This window comes from Bombus terrestris, chromosome 4 (assembly GCF_910591885.1).
Source record: "Bombus terrestris chromosome 4, iyBomTerr1.2, whole genome shotgun sequence".
Taxonomy (NCBI): Eukaryota; Metazoa; Arthropoda; class Insecta; order Hymenoptera; family Apidae; genus Bombus; species Bombus terrestris.
This window is the reverse complement of record NC_063272.1, coordinates 6,834,379-6,849,583: the sequence shown is the minus strand read 5'-3', so window position 1 is coordinate 6,849,583 and position 15,205 is coordinate 6,834,379. Positions and strand designations below refer to the sequence as shown.

General features: G+C 35.9%; 1 protein-coding gene and 1 long non-coding RNA gene across 3 annotated transcripts in view; one reads left to right on the top strand and one right to left on the bottom strand.

Moving 5' to 3' along the window:
* The window catches only part of LOC100646409 (mannosyl-oligosaccharide 1,2-alpha-mannosidase IA), a 702,484-nt gene that overhangs the window by 252,260 nt on the left and 435,019 nt on the right, over positions 1-15,205 (bottom strand). The gene's annotated exons all lie outside the window — the stretch shown is intronic.
* The window catches only part of LOC110119253, a 124,996-nt gene continuing 122,202 nt past the window's right edge, over positions 12,412-15,205 (top strand). Inside the window, exons 1-2 of one of the 2 annotated variants that reach the window (XR_007223627.1) lie at positions 12,412-12,696; positions 14,818-15,192. This is a non-coding gene — a long non-coding RNA (uncharacterized LOC110119253). The remainder of the gene's footprint in view (positions 12,697-14,817; positions 15,193-15,205) is intronic. The other variant, XR_002307661.2, reaches the window with a different exon arrangement.

The window sequence follows — 15,205 nt, the reverse complement described above, 5'->3', positions numbered from 1 at the left end:
GTCCGTGGGTTTACTACGCGCTCTTAAGAATTACGGAGAAAGCGGGTAGTGATCTAACGCAAAAGGCGGAGATTTACCTAACGAAAAATCCGGGTTTTTTTCCATAAACAATGTCGCCCATGAACCGGTAGGAGGCTTCTTCCTCCTATCTTCCTTCCCAACATTGGTCATAACCAATTGGCATCGCGGATCATTGCCCTCACTTTCCTAACTAAAAATGTAATCAACGAATCCGCGTTCTTCGTTCAAAGGGCACACCCATACCGAGCTTTCCTCCGTAATCACATCAGAACGAACTTCAAAGTCCCTATACCTCTCCCTACACCTGCCCACAGGTCCGAGAGTTCCTACAACTCCCACAGTACCTACAGGTCCGAGAGTTCCTACAGCTCTCACAGTACCTACAGGTCTGAGAATTCTGACAGCTCAAAGTGTCTCGCTAGTCAATCAAAGTCAACATATACACGAATTCTCTCATTTACGGATAATCCTTTTCTTCGTTACCTGTATCTTAATCAACGGCGTTACTAATTTGTGTGATTGTACAAAGTGTTGGAAATATATATTTTTATAACTCTGTGAATCACAGTGTTATACTACAACAACCACCCCTATTATCCTAACCGAAATAAGGGGATCGAACTATTCGCGGTGTCGATTATTACAATCGTAACGGGAATTTACGACTCCCGTTGACGCGTTTCCTCGCGACCGCGTCTCTCCGCGATAGCTCGAAAATACAACATCTTTACGTTACATGGGCTGTTACTGAAATTCTTTGTTTCATATTCTTGTCTTACCTTGTAGTTTTCTATTCGTCATTCTTGTGTTACATTTTATTTAGAGAAATTTTTCTTTCTTCCTGTATCGTTTTTATATTGCGGAGATTACCTTATGCCACGTGACGTAATTTGATATATGAGGAGAATCGTGTACATACGTATTTTGAACAAGGAGAATCAGCGTCACTGATATCAGAAACTTTCTGTTGAAAGTTGAAGAAACGGTCGAAAAAACGAGTGCTGGTAGCAGATCGAAAGGCAAACGACATCACCGCGTATATTCTACCCCGATACCGCAATGCGATGGAAGCCACTCGAAGGAACTGGAGAAAAGAAACAGGTGCTCCTATGGGATCGAGATAAATTTCTCGTACCGAATGAAACATACAGAAAACTACATCGAGTGATTTCTGTGCGGCGACAAGTTGCCGATATTGCGTTGCAAAAGTGAGGAAGCGTTTCAAGCACGTTTGTCGAAAGGAAGGAAATTGAATATTAAGTTTTATCGACAGTCTCTACCAAGATCGTGAGTTTACCATCCTTTCAGGAAAAACGAAATTAAATCGATCGTCTTACGCGAGCATACTAAATATTGATGCATCGTATGAAAAAAAGCCTTCAACTTTATCGAATATTATATTCGCAAAAGGAATTCTTCGAACGAATGTTAATTTATTTCAATATAATTAATAAATTTTCCACTTAGTGATTATTCTACCAAAAAACTAACTCAATTCTTTGGAACGCTGGCTAAGTAGGACGAATTACATTTTATATGCTTTATATTACGTTGTCCGAAAAGTGTCTTTCTTTCGCAAACATGGTTTTTACAACAGTGCACCTTCATACAAACGTGAAACCAAGTCTGTGAAATGTCGCGGTGTTTATCTCAACAGAACGAAATGGATCGTACGTAATTCGACAAAATAATATAAAACAAAAAACGTTGTGCGTCTATTATTTCCTCATAAAACGAAAGAAACTTTTCAGACCTATCTAATATTTATATATCTTAAGAACTACAACTTCCTAAGTTATCCCTACAAAGTTTGCCTCCCAAACGTTTTCAAATACCATAACAACCTAAATTCTTAAATTTTACTCAAATTCTATTCTCAATTCAAATCCACGATCCTAATAGCTATCACTCGAAACGTACTCGATCAGATCGAAACAAACGAGCATGAGACACGCGAGTCGCCTTGAGTCATACTGCGGAAGCTCTAGCAAACGTCCCACCACCCGCTCAATTAACCGGTAAGCCATTTCCTGTCCTTGTAATGGCGCGATTAATCCAGCAAACGTGTCAGAAAGAAGCGGCAGTCTGGTACAAAGAGGCGTGCAGAGTCAAAAGGGTTAACTGGCGTCGTGGCGTCGCTCACCAACAAAGAGGACGACACGTGCGTGTTGGTGAATGAGTAAACGACAGTCACGAGGGGAAAGTAGTGGAATACAACGGGGAATGCTTCACTCCGGAATGGCAATAGGCTGTACAAATTCACGATTAAAAAACTAGAGACAAATGAAAGCTTCCAGCTAAATGATATACAGTCGCAGATAAAAATATGTGGGTGGGTAGTGAAAGTGGATATCGATAAAGTTTCACTGAACTAGTACTTGTGTTATATACTTAAATTTTAGTTATTACATACGTTCATAGTTTATAGACTGCTTAGACAATAACTGAAATTAATATTTATATTTTTGTGCGAACAAGTCGCATTTAACGAAACTTCATCGATAGTACTTTCATTTATTTCCATTTGTCCAGCGTGTCCATTTATTTTTATCGCCGACTGTACATTCAGCTCGTTCGCGATTTCGTCTGGTTCTTCTTCCTTCGGTTGGCTATGTTCTCTTTTGTTTTCGAGCTATCTAGTGTCACTTATCGTAAAGAACCGATGTTCCACTGCAACTGCAATAATACCAACGCATAATTCTTGCTTTGTTGATGACCAGGAATTAGCTGGTTTGCAGGAACAATTGAAAGTGGTATTTTACGTTGCTCGTGTAATCCAGTGGAGAATGCTGACCTAGCAATATTTCGAAGGGTAATTGCGGGTATTGAATGGACTTTCAGAATGGCTTGAACTCGTTGCGTTTTAAAATAGTTTCAGGTGCATGATAGTTCTCTGAGGTATTTTCAGTTTGATATTTTTCTGTTTCTATTTGATGTAATTTCTGTGATGTAGTAACAAACGAGCTTGCCAACATATACGATTTCTCTGACTAATGCAAAGTATAGTTGTTTGACTATTGATGTTTGTTCAAATTCATACCTTTGTGGATACTTTGTATATCTTGTACATCATGCGCGTTTCGTACGTTTCTATACATTTGTAAATTTTGTATAAATACCTGTAATCTAATAATTACGCTACTAGAATCATACATTTTAAATAATCTGGCTTCAACTTGAATTTTCTACAGATCATTCTTCATCAGATTGTAATAAAAAAATTATTTGACAGCCGTAAATGAGATGCCAATGGTTCACGTCTTAATATCGGACAGACTAGATTCACTTTGTATCAAGATCAAGTTGTCTAAGTCATCGATGGTAAGGAAGAAAAACACCTGAAGATCCAAGAGAAAGAAATAAAAGAAGGTGCCGAGCCAGCAATAAATGAACGAAAAGGAATAAAAAAGAAGGATAACCGGCGGTTTGTAATTCATATTAAAATCTCAAAGAGCAAAGCAATCAGACGACTCGTGGCTTCGGCCCTTCTGGACTCCCGTGTCGAATTAAACTTACAGATCCGGGCAAATGGAGAAAGGAAGAGAAAACAGCCGAATGAAAGAAAAATATTGTATTTTTTATGAGAGTCACCACCCTTCGTTTTGGTTGGATTCTATCGAGCTAGAAGAGAAAGAGAGAGAGAGAGAGAGAGAGAGAGAGAATGAAAAAAAGAAAAAGAAGGGACGAGGACGGAAAGGGGTGTTGAACCACGGCAACGAAGAGGAGGAAAATATCGAGTCTGTTCTAGCAGGATCAAAGTTAAACGAATGCGTCCCGCGGAACACAAAGGATTTCCATGGCACTTTATTACACCGAAGCCGTGGTGACTTCGGTGGCGCGCGACCGGCTCTCTCTTTCGAGTTTTTGGCCCTTCCGTTTCAGCGTCGGTCGTTTCGCATGGTCGAGAGAGAATCTTAATGGAAATGTAAATTCGCGCAGCTAACACGTGCAACGGGGACTTTGGTCGATTCGTTTCGCCGCTTTCCTTTTTTTCCCTCCTTTCCCGTTCTTGTACTTTTTTTTTATTTTCTATATTCTCCTACTTTTTATCTCTTTATTCGCGCCAGCGGCCCTGATTGAAATTTTTCGTCCGGGAACGCGGTCGCGAACGGATACTTCGCACACCACTTTCCACGATTTTTTTCGGGAATTCTATTTTCTACCGGCGAGGAACTCGTCCGATCCTACGTTCGATTTTAATTTAGCTTTTACAATTTTCGATTAAACGGCCGCTGGCCAGGGGAAACTTCGCTGATGGAATCTCGCCGGATCAGGAATTGGATCTTTCCGTTCAATGAAAGTGCTGTGTTATGCTTAAGTTTTTTTTGCAATGCTAGGTAATATCGTATGGAGAAGTCGGATGCGATCATGTGCCAAAACGTATGTGGTATTATTCGGCTATTAGCGTTTTAAGTTTTAACTCCTATCTTATAATATACAGATTACGGTCGCGATTTGACAAATACTGATTGAACTTGTAATAGTTTATTTCCGATTCCAATCTTGATCTCAATCAATAGCTGGAGATTGCTAAATATGGTTTATTATTAATTATTCAGAACAATTAGGGAGACGTTGATATAAATGCTTATATTACATTAATCAAGAAAACAAAAGGAAAGGAGTTGAAAAACTATAGAACGAGTTTCTTTGTATCTTTAAATAGTTGTAAACATTTTGTGTTCTTGTTCAGTGGAAAATTTGTTTATAAAAATCAAATTGATACAGAAAGCGGCCCTCTAATTTCATATGATTTCGTACATGTTTTTAATTATTAAAAGGAAATGTACAGAAATACAGAGAGTGATTGTAAAAGTTAAAGCAATATGTAAAATGATCTACGAGTTATTTTGAGTATATGATGTTTTAATATTTTACATCAAACACGGTGTTATTACAGCGAATAGCTAACAACCAGTCACCGTGTCAGTAGAAAAGTCGCAAAGGTGGGAAATAATGATGTGCTGCCTTAAAACCACACACTGACCCAGCAAATAAAACATCAAACGTAAAATGGTACTTACGGTTTTGCAACGCAATCGCAATTCGCAACTCGCTAGGACAGCTCGAGACAATAAAAAAACTCCTGACGCGACGAGACGCGCGTGTCCTTTTTACGAGTGCCACAATGTCGTGGAAATGCCAACGATAAAAGCTTTTGATGATTCCATATCTCTCGAGTCTGAGAAACAGTTAGATCGAGACGAATTTTTGCGACATCGAAATTTTTATATTCACACGACCCGCGAGATACTCACATTTTTGGACCAAAAACCATCGAAGGACACTTCATGAAGATATTTCTCCTGAGACTTGTTACAGAAGTAATCTGTATAGAAAGATTTCATCCATGTTACAAATTTTCTTCCATTAAAATATTGTAGAACGAATTTTTTATATATAGTGGTTCGCAAAAATGTTTCAGTATATTTATATTGTATCTATGCATATTTCGTTTTCGAGGTAACTTGCTTGTTTCTGTTTTATAATATAATACATTTAGTTTAAAATATGTAAATTGGTTGCTTCGTTTTTACACGAAATTGCAATGATCACTATTCTAATTTCGATTATCGGCGATGACATTCCTGCATAAAATGTCAACGCCGAATAAGCCGGAATAAATATCAAAATTTGAATAAATATTTATATAGGGCGATATTTAAATATGCTAATAATAGCAATAAGCATACAAATTTGGCAAAATATTTACGACAAATAATATGTAAATGTAACCGACGATAATATGCAGATACAGGTCAACGACAAGAAATGAACTGTCGGAAAAATAAATAGGATACAAAACAGGCCGTATACGTTATTCCTATTATTCTCTATTCGTTTCGATATCTGTTTCGATAGAAATTTCGAGGTTTCCCCGATAAATCTGATTCATATAGAATAAAAGTTTTTATGAATGTTTTAAAGTGAACTAACCGACAGTATTTTGTCAGCAGCGTGCGTCAAACCGGAATCCTGTGGAATTCCAGTTCGTCGAATTTATCCGTACCGAGCAATCCTATCATCGGCTAGACTAAAGCTTCGATGCTTATGGCATTTAATCTCAAATACCTTTCCTATGATGTTTGTATGCTGATTCCGTAAATCAAAGGCTAATCGGCTGACCCACATACGATATGGCTCTCTTCTACAGAGGTAAGCAACCATCGAATGCGGAAATGAACGCAAACAGGGAAATACCAACGCGTTCATTATCCTTCATCATTTAGCATGAACATTTTTGAACGGTGAAATTCATCTCATGTCGAGAATTATGAAGATCGTTTGATGGAAAAATTGTGAATTACGGATTGAAAGATGAGTCTATTACATTTTTGTTACGTTATGTTTTTATATTATATTTTAATACTGGAAAATTATAGAACGTTGACTCTTTCATGACTTTTTCGTCATATTCCATAGAATGTTTAATGCTTGTTTAGTGGTCCAAGTTTTTATACAATTTACGTATAAGAATAGTATCCTGACAGCGCCTCATTTCTCAGAATTTTATTTAAAGATATTAGGTCATCCCATAAGTTCGTGCCGAATTTTGTGTGTCTATTTAAGACATTTCATGTGTCGATTTATAAACGGCGATAAGGGACCAATGCACTTGAAAAATGGGAAGAAGTTGTACAACGAGAGGGGGATTACATTTTTTCATGAAACTGAAAGGTATGTAAACAATCTTAACATATATAACCGCTCGAAAAACGGAACGAACTTATGGGATGACCTAATATTTATTAACTAAATATATTGTATAGGAACGAAATAGTTCCATTTGCCAGAAGTGTGCTCTATTTAAACACGAATATCTTCAACAATATTTTTAACAACTGTCCGAATTTCTTCGTATCTTTAAAAAAACAGAAATTTCATTTCTCCCGATATGCATGGAAATTGCACGTTTCTTTCGTTGGTTCCATTACGAAAATATTGTATATAAACGAAAATTGTGTAGCTTAAAAGCTGCACTGTGCACACATTGTTCCATTTCGTACTTTCGATACTTTTGACAACAGTTTCCAACGTAGATGGTTTTCCATTTGGTCGGGAAATAAATGTTCACACGAGAACATAGGAGGAGGGATTATTTTCGTGCAGATTAAATTTTCTACCGTATTTGTTGTTTCGTTTGCTATTCGAATTGTTATTTCACGATATTCAAAGTTTCTTCGTGTAAATGAAAATACGGGAAATAATTATTCTAATAATTAATCTATATCAGAAATACATACGGCACAGGAAGTATGCATTTTGTTTAATTTCATTCTTTTACAACGATCTCTATTTGTTTTTGATCCCGAAAAAAAAACATTTAGCTTCGATTGTAAAGCGGAAATAAAATGAAAAACAAACTGGTATCACGTCCTGATAAAATATTATATTTTCATTTAAAATAAAACAAAATACGCGTCGTTCATTGTTTGCATTCCACCGTTTTGATTTTTGAACAGAGGGGATCCATGTAGCTGATTTATCGTTTCTTATTCAGTGTGTACTATTTCTTCGTATTCGTGAAAATATGAGAGAATGTTAATTGATAAATAGTACCATGAATAAGAGCATTTCGAGCATTGATTTCCATTTAGTTCCGTAACATGTAAAAGAAACTTCACTACTGTTTCTTCATTTCTTCGTTTCTTCATTTAATAAATTAAAAAAATACGAAACGATGTTTGTCTTCTGACAAAGTGATACTTTTGAAAATTTCTTTTACATCAATAAATTATTCGTTTGATACCAACAAGTTTTTTGTTTGAAACATTTCCTTATAGAAGTATCAGGACCACATGCTAATAATAAATGAATAAAAAATATTCTGTATGATGCTAATCAATGGTAAGCGACCACACACGATACTAATTTATAAAGCATCTGCAATTCCAATTACGTGAACACTGTTGCTCTAATTCTTGATCATCTAGACATGTAATCAAAAGTTCTTGTGCTCAAGGTATGGTAACAGTTTACCCGAACAATCGAAACAGATATATAGATAGCAATTTATCGGACCGACCGCAATCAATTTCCCTCATTTGTCCGGTTAATTATCTGTCTATTGTATAATTGCACTGTAATTGCTGGTTTCTTGTAATCGTAACATAATTCCACGTAATTATACAGAACTTCGGTTTTACTTTCGTTCTTACTTGGTTTAATAGATACAGCCATGCTCTGTGGCTCATGGCGAGCCTGTTAACGAAGCGACAAGAGCTTGCTTTTGTTTTCACCCATGCGTGAACTATTAAAAGTCAGTGAACCTTATGTTGGATAGTAAGAATGCCAGATCTCTGTCAATGATAACGCCTATTGTTTCTTTGTCACAAACGCGAAAATATGGGTGGTTGGCTTAAAGGAGTTGAATTCTTGCATTTTTATTGCAATTAAGTCGAAGGAAGTATTTTAATTCATTAAGCACTGGCCATGCATCAGTAACACATTTCATTTACAATCTTTTTTAGTTCATTCACATTATTGAATTTTATCTTTTAACATCGTAATTCTTGTAAGGAAATTCCAATGATTTCGTCACCATTTCTTTCTTCAAACAGGAAAACTTTATCAGAATTCATTAGATCGTGCTAATGATGCGAGTATTTTTATGGCTAGTGTCACGGGTTAAATTAACATCAGCAGCGAAAGTTGTGCCATGTCTTTGCGAGCTATTAGCCACGTTCTTACCATATAGTTGGAAGGTCTTGCAAGATGTACAATTGAGACGACAAGTGCGATAATGGGGCCCATGACGCCAGGCCTCGTTATGCTTTAGGTTTATTAGGAGAATTGTTGAACTTCTAACAGGACGTCTCTTAACGTAAGCGATATATTTCTACATGTTTCTTAATTCTTAACTCAGGCATGAGAAGTATTCTCATAATTTCATTTTCAAGTAATACAGTAAGCTGAAATCTTGTGCAGATTATATAATCTTTGGTAATCTTTGTACCAATTTATTAATTTCGTTTGGTTCGGACGAATTTGATTTAATAATTTATTACTCGCTTTGGAAATAAATTATTAGTAAGTATTAGGATGCATATTGGTAAAGAGATTTAGAATTGTTTCAATTTAAGTAATCTCAATAATCCGAATGAGATTTAAATGGCTCAGTAATCTTCAACTAGATCGAGTTTTATAACTATCGGTTATAAATCCAGATTAAAATTTTTTATTAGAGTACCACAAATTCTACCAAGGAATAATTCATTACAACTAGTTAAGAAATACGGTAGAAGTTTACGAATGTTGACTAGATTTATGGTACACGCTAATAACGGAACATTATACGAATTTTATATGTTTATAGTATACATCACAAATTTCGTAGCAAGTTTAATATGACAGGTACAGAAGAACAGAGTTTAGTGCGTGCTATGGTGAGACGTAGACAGCAGATTTTATTTCTGGCAATAAAATTGACTTCACACGTAGAACAGGATCACAGCCCAATAATAAAATTTATATCCTACGTTTTGGTTATAAAAGATTCTGATTCTCTACTCCTTGGAAATATTCTGAAATATTAAAATTTTAGAGAAGAATTTACGTAGCAAATAAGGACATTACTTATTCTGTCTTTTTAGTAGACTTTCAGCCAATTTGTTCTTCTGATAATCACTCTTAGTCAATATTAGCATCTGTTCATAGTCTTAAACGTGATATTACGACGACATAACAACTCACTGGCGTAAGCTACAAGACTTTCCTACGCTTCGTTATCCTTAGAAATGTATTTACCTAATCTTAACCCTGCTGTTCTTCTCACTTCTCTTTTACATCTGTATTTTTTAAAATACCTTCCTTTCAAATCTTAAAATACTTTCTCTATGAATAGTGTAGAATACACAAAAAATAGTAACATTTGATATACTGAACACTAAAATCAAATATTTACAAACTATCCATATTTTAATAATATGCGATGAAATATAATTTTCATATTGTGCCATACAGATTCGACGAAAACAGCATTGTTGAAAGATGTTAAGAGTACAAAGAAAATGAAACACAGAAATCCCAACAGTTCATTATTCTTCGTGATAGAAGATAATAGATTTGAGCATCGAAAGAATCGAAGATGATAACGATGATTTTCTATTATGTAGCTAGAATGAATACCTTGCAGATAGTATAGCATTGTACGATGGCGAATTTTCAAACGAAAAGTTCCATTACGAGTGCAGCTTGTGCAAACGGACCCATGGACAACGCTGGCTAGCATTAAACTTTCATTTTCCACGCGCATCGAGCAACAATGCGAAAGAGGGAAAACTTCTTTGTAAGGTACTCCATTCACAAAGGAAACTGAAGGCACAATGGGCCACGAAGGTACAGGCGCACGAAAGTGCGCCAAATGCGAAATGCCAAAGTATTTTCTGTTCCGAAGAATCTCGTAAATGTTGATAAGATTTGTTGAGGAAACGCGTGGATTTACCTAAGGAGGTATTGTGTTATATACAAGCGCTCTTTTCTATAGGTTGTCTTAATTTATGTGCTTTCCATAAAACATGATGTACAAACTGGTATATAAATGAAACATCGTTATGACTCACTTATTTCCTCAAGAAAACGATGAAATTGACGAGAAGTTAAGAAAGTTTGTCCAATACATATCCCTTTTATATACATGTCTATTGCCCAATAAATATAGTTACTAAATTTTACACTTGTGCACTATCATGCACAAAAATTTCTTATGAACGAATTTCTCTCTTCTTTTCTAAAACAATTCTCATAAAAATCAACAAGCTTATCAAGTGTACTCAATAAATTCATATAAAATCAAATTCAAAAACACAACAAACCTATTTCATACCACTTGCCTGCTACAATCGTTTATTTTATCCAGACTGTGTACAAATGCAATAAATCATCGCGAGATCAGAGTAAAAAGCGACCATCAGTCACGGTAAAAATTCAATCGAGCAAAGAGCTCGATACAATTTTTCAATGGAGTCAAAGCTGGCGAGAAATTCGAGATAACAAGCAAGTTTCTGAAACTTCGCTGAGAGAACTGTCGCGAGACGGATTACGCGCTCGCCAGTGGCCGAACAATTCTTGGAAATGGATCCAGCGAGCGTCGGAGAAGGCCCCATCGGAGAATCACGGTGTTTGATCGCGATGTGTAAACTTGGGACAGAAATACGACAGTCGAGAGGACCGCGATGTGTGCTGAGTCATGAGTATCAAGACTACCGAGCTCCCCGGTGGACCAGCTCAGCAACTGGGCTTTGATATCCTAACCGTTGCTCGCTGTCGCGTTGTTCTAACCCTCTTTGGATAAGTTACACGCGAAACTACAGTCAGTTATAAAATGTTACACGCGAAATCACAGTCAGTTTACACGCACCTCTGAAATATAAAATGTTCTAGTAAAATCGTTAGTTATACAAATTTGATACATTACGGCAGATATTGTTAAAATGTAACGCAATTTATTCGCTTATCTGTTACGTTTACGTGATAAAAATAGTAGGTTTAATATTAATATGTTAATATTTCCTAGTTCTCTCCTCCTGCATAAATATCAATAATGCCTTGCTGTTTCCTTGACGTTGAAAAAATTAAAAATTCTGCAATCTATGATATAATTTTATGCTCAGATTTTTGAGAGTTAAATATTAAAAATTATGCAATTCCTTTTAGAAATATATTAATAATAATTGTATTCATATGTAAGAATCTGAATAAATAATTTTATGACAAAAGTAAATACTTACGTTTTTAGATTCTTTGGTATGTCTAGATTTTCGTGACGACGTCACGATTTTGACGAAAAGAAAGAATATTGCAAGAGAAATGCAGACGGAGAATGTCAGGTTAGGTTAGGTTAGCTAATGTTTGTAACAAATATCATGCAATTTTTATATATATTTCCAGATTGGTCCAAATGTTATCAATATAAGAGTCACGTCCTATTACAGCGTTAATGAAATTTTAAAAATAATGCTTTTAAGAGTTGAGAAATTAATCGAGTTGAATAATTCATGTAATTTAAATAGAATATATACCACGACGATACTTTTATGACATACTGATACTCTTATTAAGGGATGTATGCAATTTAAAGTTCATAACCTACATCAAATACCAAAGTCTTATTAAAAATAAAAAATACTCTAAAATGTTTACGCAGACATTTTGTAATCGAGGTTAAATTTTCATTAAAGTTACGCTTGAAACTTCTTTATACATTCCCCTATATAATTACATAAATTAATATATCGAGCTATGTAAGCAAACGTTATGTATAATATAACTAACGATTTATAAACGCAGAATATTACATGGTACAGTTTATATACGACAAGAAATTAATTACATGTAAATAAACATCTTCCGAAAAAAATGAATTAATAAAACTACACATTACGTGTCACACTTGCCAAAACTAAACATTTCATTCTGTGTCAACGTACGAAATTCACGCACTTCTGATATTTTCTTCGGAAAATGTCGAACATGACCGAAGATATACGAAATCACTCGTGTATGTGAAAACCGGCTCCTACCGGCAGAGTTCGCAACGTACAACGCTTTGAGTGGACGCTCCGTATCATATTAATTCTTTTATGCGCAATTCGTTTGTAATTTAGTGCGAATAAAGTGTAAAAATCAAGACTGTGCAATCAATTAAGATCTTCTATCCACGACAGCGTTCTTTATGTAAGTGTTGTTCATGTATCTTACTTGTATGTCGTATTATATATGAATTTCGATTACATGCATCAATTATACGTATTGTACAATATTCGAGAACGAGAACAGTGTTTCGCAGAATGTAAATATTATTGATTCTATTTCGAAGTGAAACTTGTGAACTCTATTGACGGTTTCAATCGTGCCTCAATTTTCGTGTGAATTAATCGTTTTATTGTTTCGTTATTATAAAGTAAAATATAGGTTACTGAGCAGTAGCAAACGTTAAATGTCAAGTGTATTACTGTTAAATATAACCTATTAGTAACTGCAAGTATGTTACGGAAGTAGAACTATATCATCGTAATTGTTACGCAAATATTAGGATTTGTAATATAAATCTGATCTAAATTGAAGATTATTAAAATTTTGATCGTTTAGCCTTCTAATAAATATAATACAATATAATAAAATGGAAGAGAATTCAGACTGAAAAATGTAGATAATAATTATTTTCCTATTGTCAAATTTTATTGCATTACTTGTATCAGACACACACAAAGATGTTTATAGGTAATAATAATTAATAATAATTATTAATATTGTGTTACAATTACTGTGTTACACATAACAATATTTAAGAAGGTATTTCAATGAAATTTATAGTAATATAACGATTTACTGGAGTCTCTTTCGTGTTCCCTCTCGTGTTACATTACCGAAAGATTAAAACATTCTAATTACGATAAACTCTTCCTCCATTTTCACTTAACTACATCGAATCATCAAAATACAGATTTCTCTACCAAAACTACTACTTCCAACGATCATAATTCCATTCATACGCAATCAAGTTTCGAGTTTCCGTGCATCAGGAAACTTAATATCGAGTCTTTCCCCTATCTTCGATCAAAATTACCGATTCACCTTACCGCAACAACCACCCCTTTCACCTACTCTCACTACCACTATCTCACACAGTCGCGTGTCGCGTGTCGCGTGCCAAAGAGGACCGGATAACGCGTTCGACAGTCACGCAGTGGTTGCTTCTTTTAATCACGAACCTAAAAAGGGGCCATCGATTTTTCACATTTCCCCGAGAGACACGCCCGTCTCGCGTGTCTACCCATCGAAGCATCGTCAAATCAAAGCCCCTCTAGTGTGGACTTAAAAAAAAAGAGAGAGAGAAGAGAAAAAAAAACAGAGGAGAACTGGCTTAATCACTTGGTCGTTTGTCGCCTTCGTTTAACCCTCGAATGCTATGAAAAAGAGGGTGGCTTTTTCGACGACGCGTCGAAGCTTTTTAGCAGGATGTCACGCGTCCTCGTTCCACATGAGCTTGTAGCAGCTGTTACGCGCATTCATCATTCCACTGATGTCCCTACGTATTATCCTCCCACGGAGTATTTGCAAAACAGCCCCTTTAAACAGATTTCGCTCCTGGATAGCGGTGGTCGGCGTTTTCAAGCCAGGAAAGCAATGCGATCGTGGAGTTCAGCGAACCACCCCTGTGGTAAATATTACGGATTGCCGGAACTCTGTCGGCTGCGACTCATTACCCGATGCCTTCGTTCTTTCGACATGCAAGAACGTTAATTAACGATGCGCGTTTTTGCGCGAAGCAAGATCAACTCCATGGAAGTTTACGCTTTATGGTTAGGGTGAAGTTTGTATGTTTTTTGAAATTGTCGCGGTTGTAGTGACTGTTCTTTACTTTGGGATTGGAGTTTGTATAATTTACAGAAATTGAATTTTTAAGGTAATAAGGATAAGGAGATGAATAACGAAGGAGTTAATAAACGAAGAACATTAATTAATCAAGTTCAACTTGTTAGGGCGAACAAAGTTTGTTAAAGTTGTTGCAGCGTTTGGAGTTGTTTTGTGGTCTAGGGAATCCGTTGTGTAATTTAATGGAGTTAGGTTTTTAAGTTAATATAATCGAAGACAATGATAATGGACGAATTAATGAACGATAATGAACGGAGAATTAGTTAATTAAAATCAACTATGAAATGCTTTTTCATTTGTATACACAGATTCGATCTCATTAGATGAAATATTCCTAAGCACAGTAATTCAACTCATTTATTACAATTTACTACGAAGACAGCTTTTACATAATACATTAACGTGGTTATAAACTTTCAGTTCTACGAAATGAAATTAGCACCCTCGATAAAACAACGATTCCACGAGCGAACGAATGAATCATCCATTAAAGTACCCGACGCATCAAGTAGACGAGCAAAAACCTATCTCGACAGGAGAATCTCTTCTTCGAACCCTCTCCTTGCCCACCTTTACTCGACATCAAAGGGTTCACGAATTCCGGAAATGCGCTTCTCCAAGGATCCCCAGGCGCTCGCTCGAAATTAGCGCGGATTCGTCGGCGTGGTGACGTTGGGAAACGCCTGGGTAATATAACTTTTGCTCGTAAACGGAAGACAAAGACAGAGAGAGAGAGAGAGAGAGAGAGAGAGAGAAACTCAACGTAGGAAGAGTGGGAAACAGAGAGGGATAAAGGTATTTGCAGACA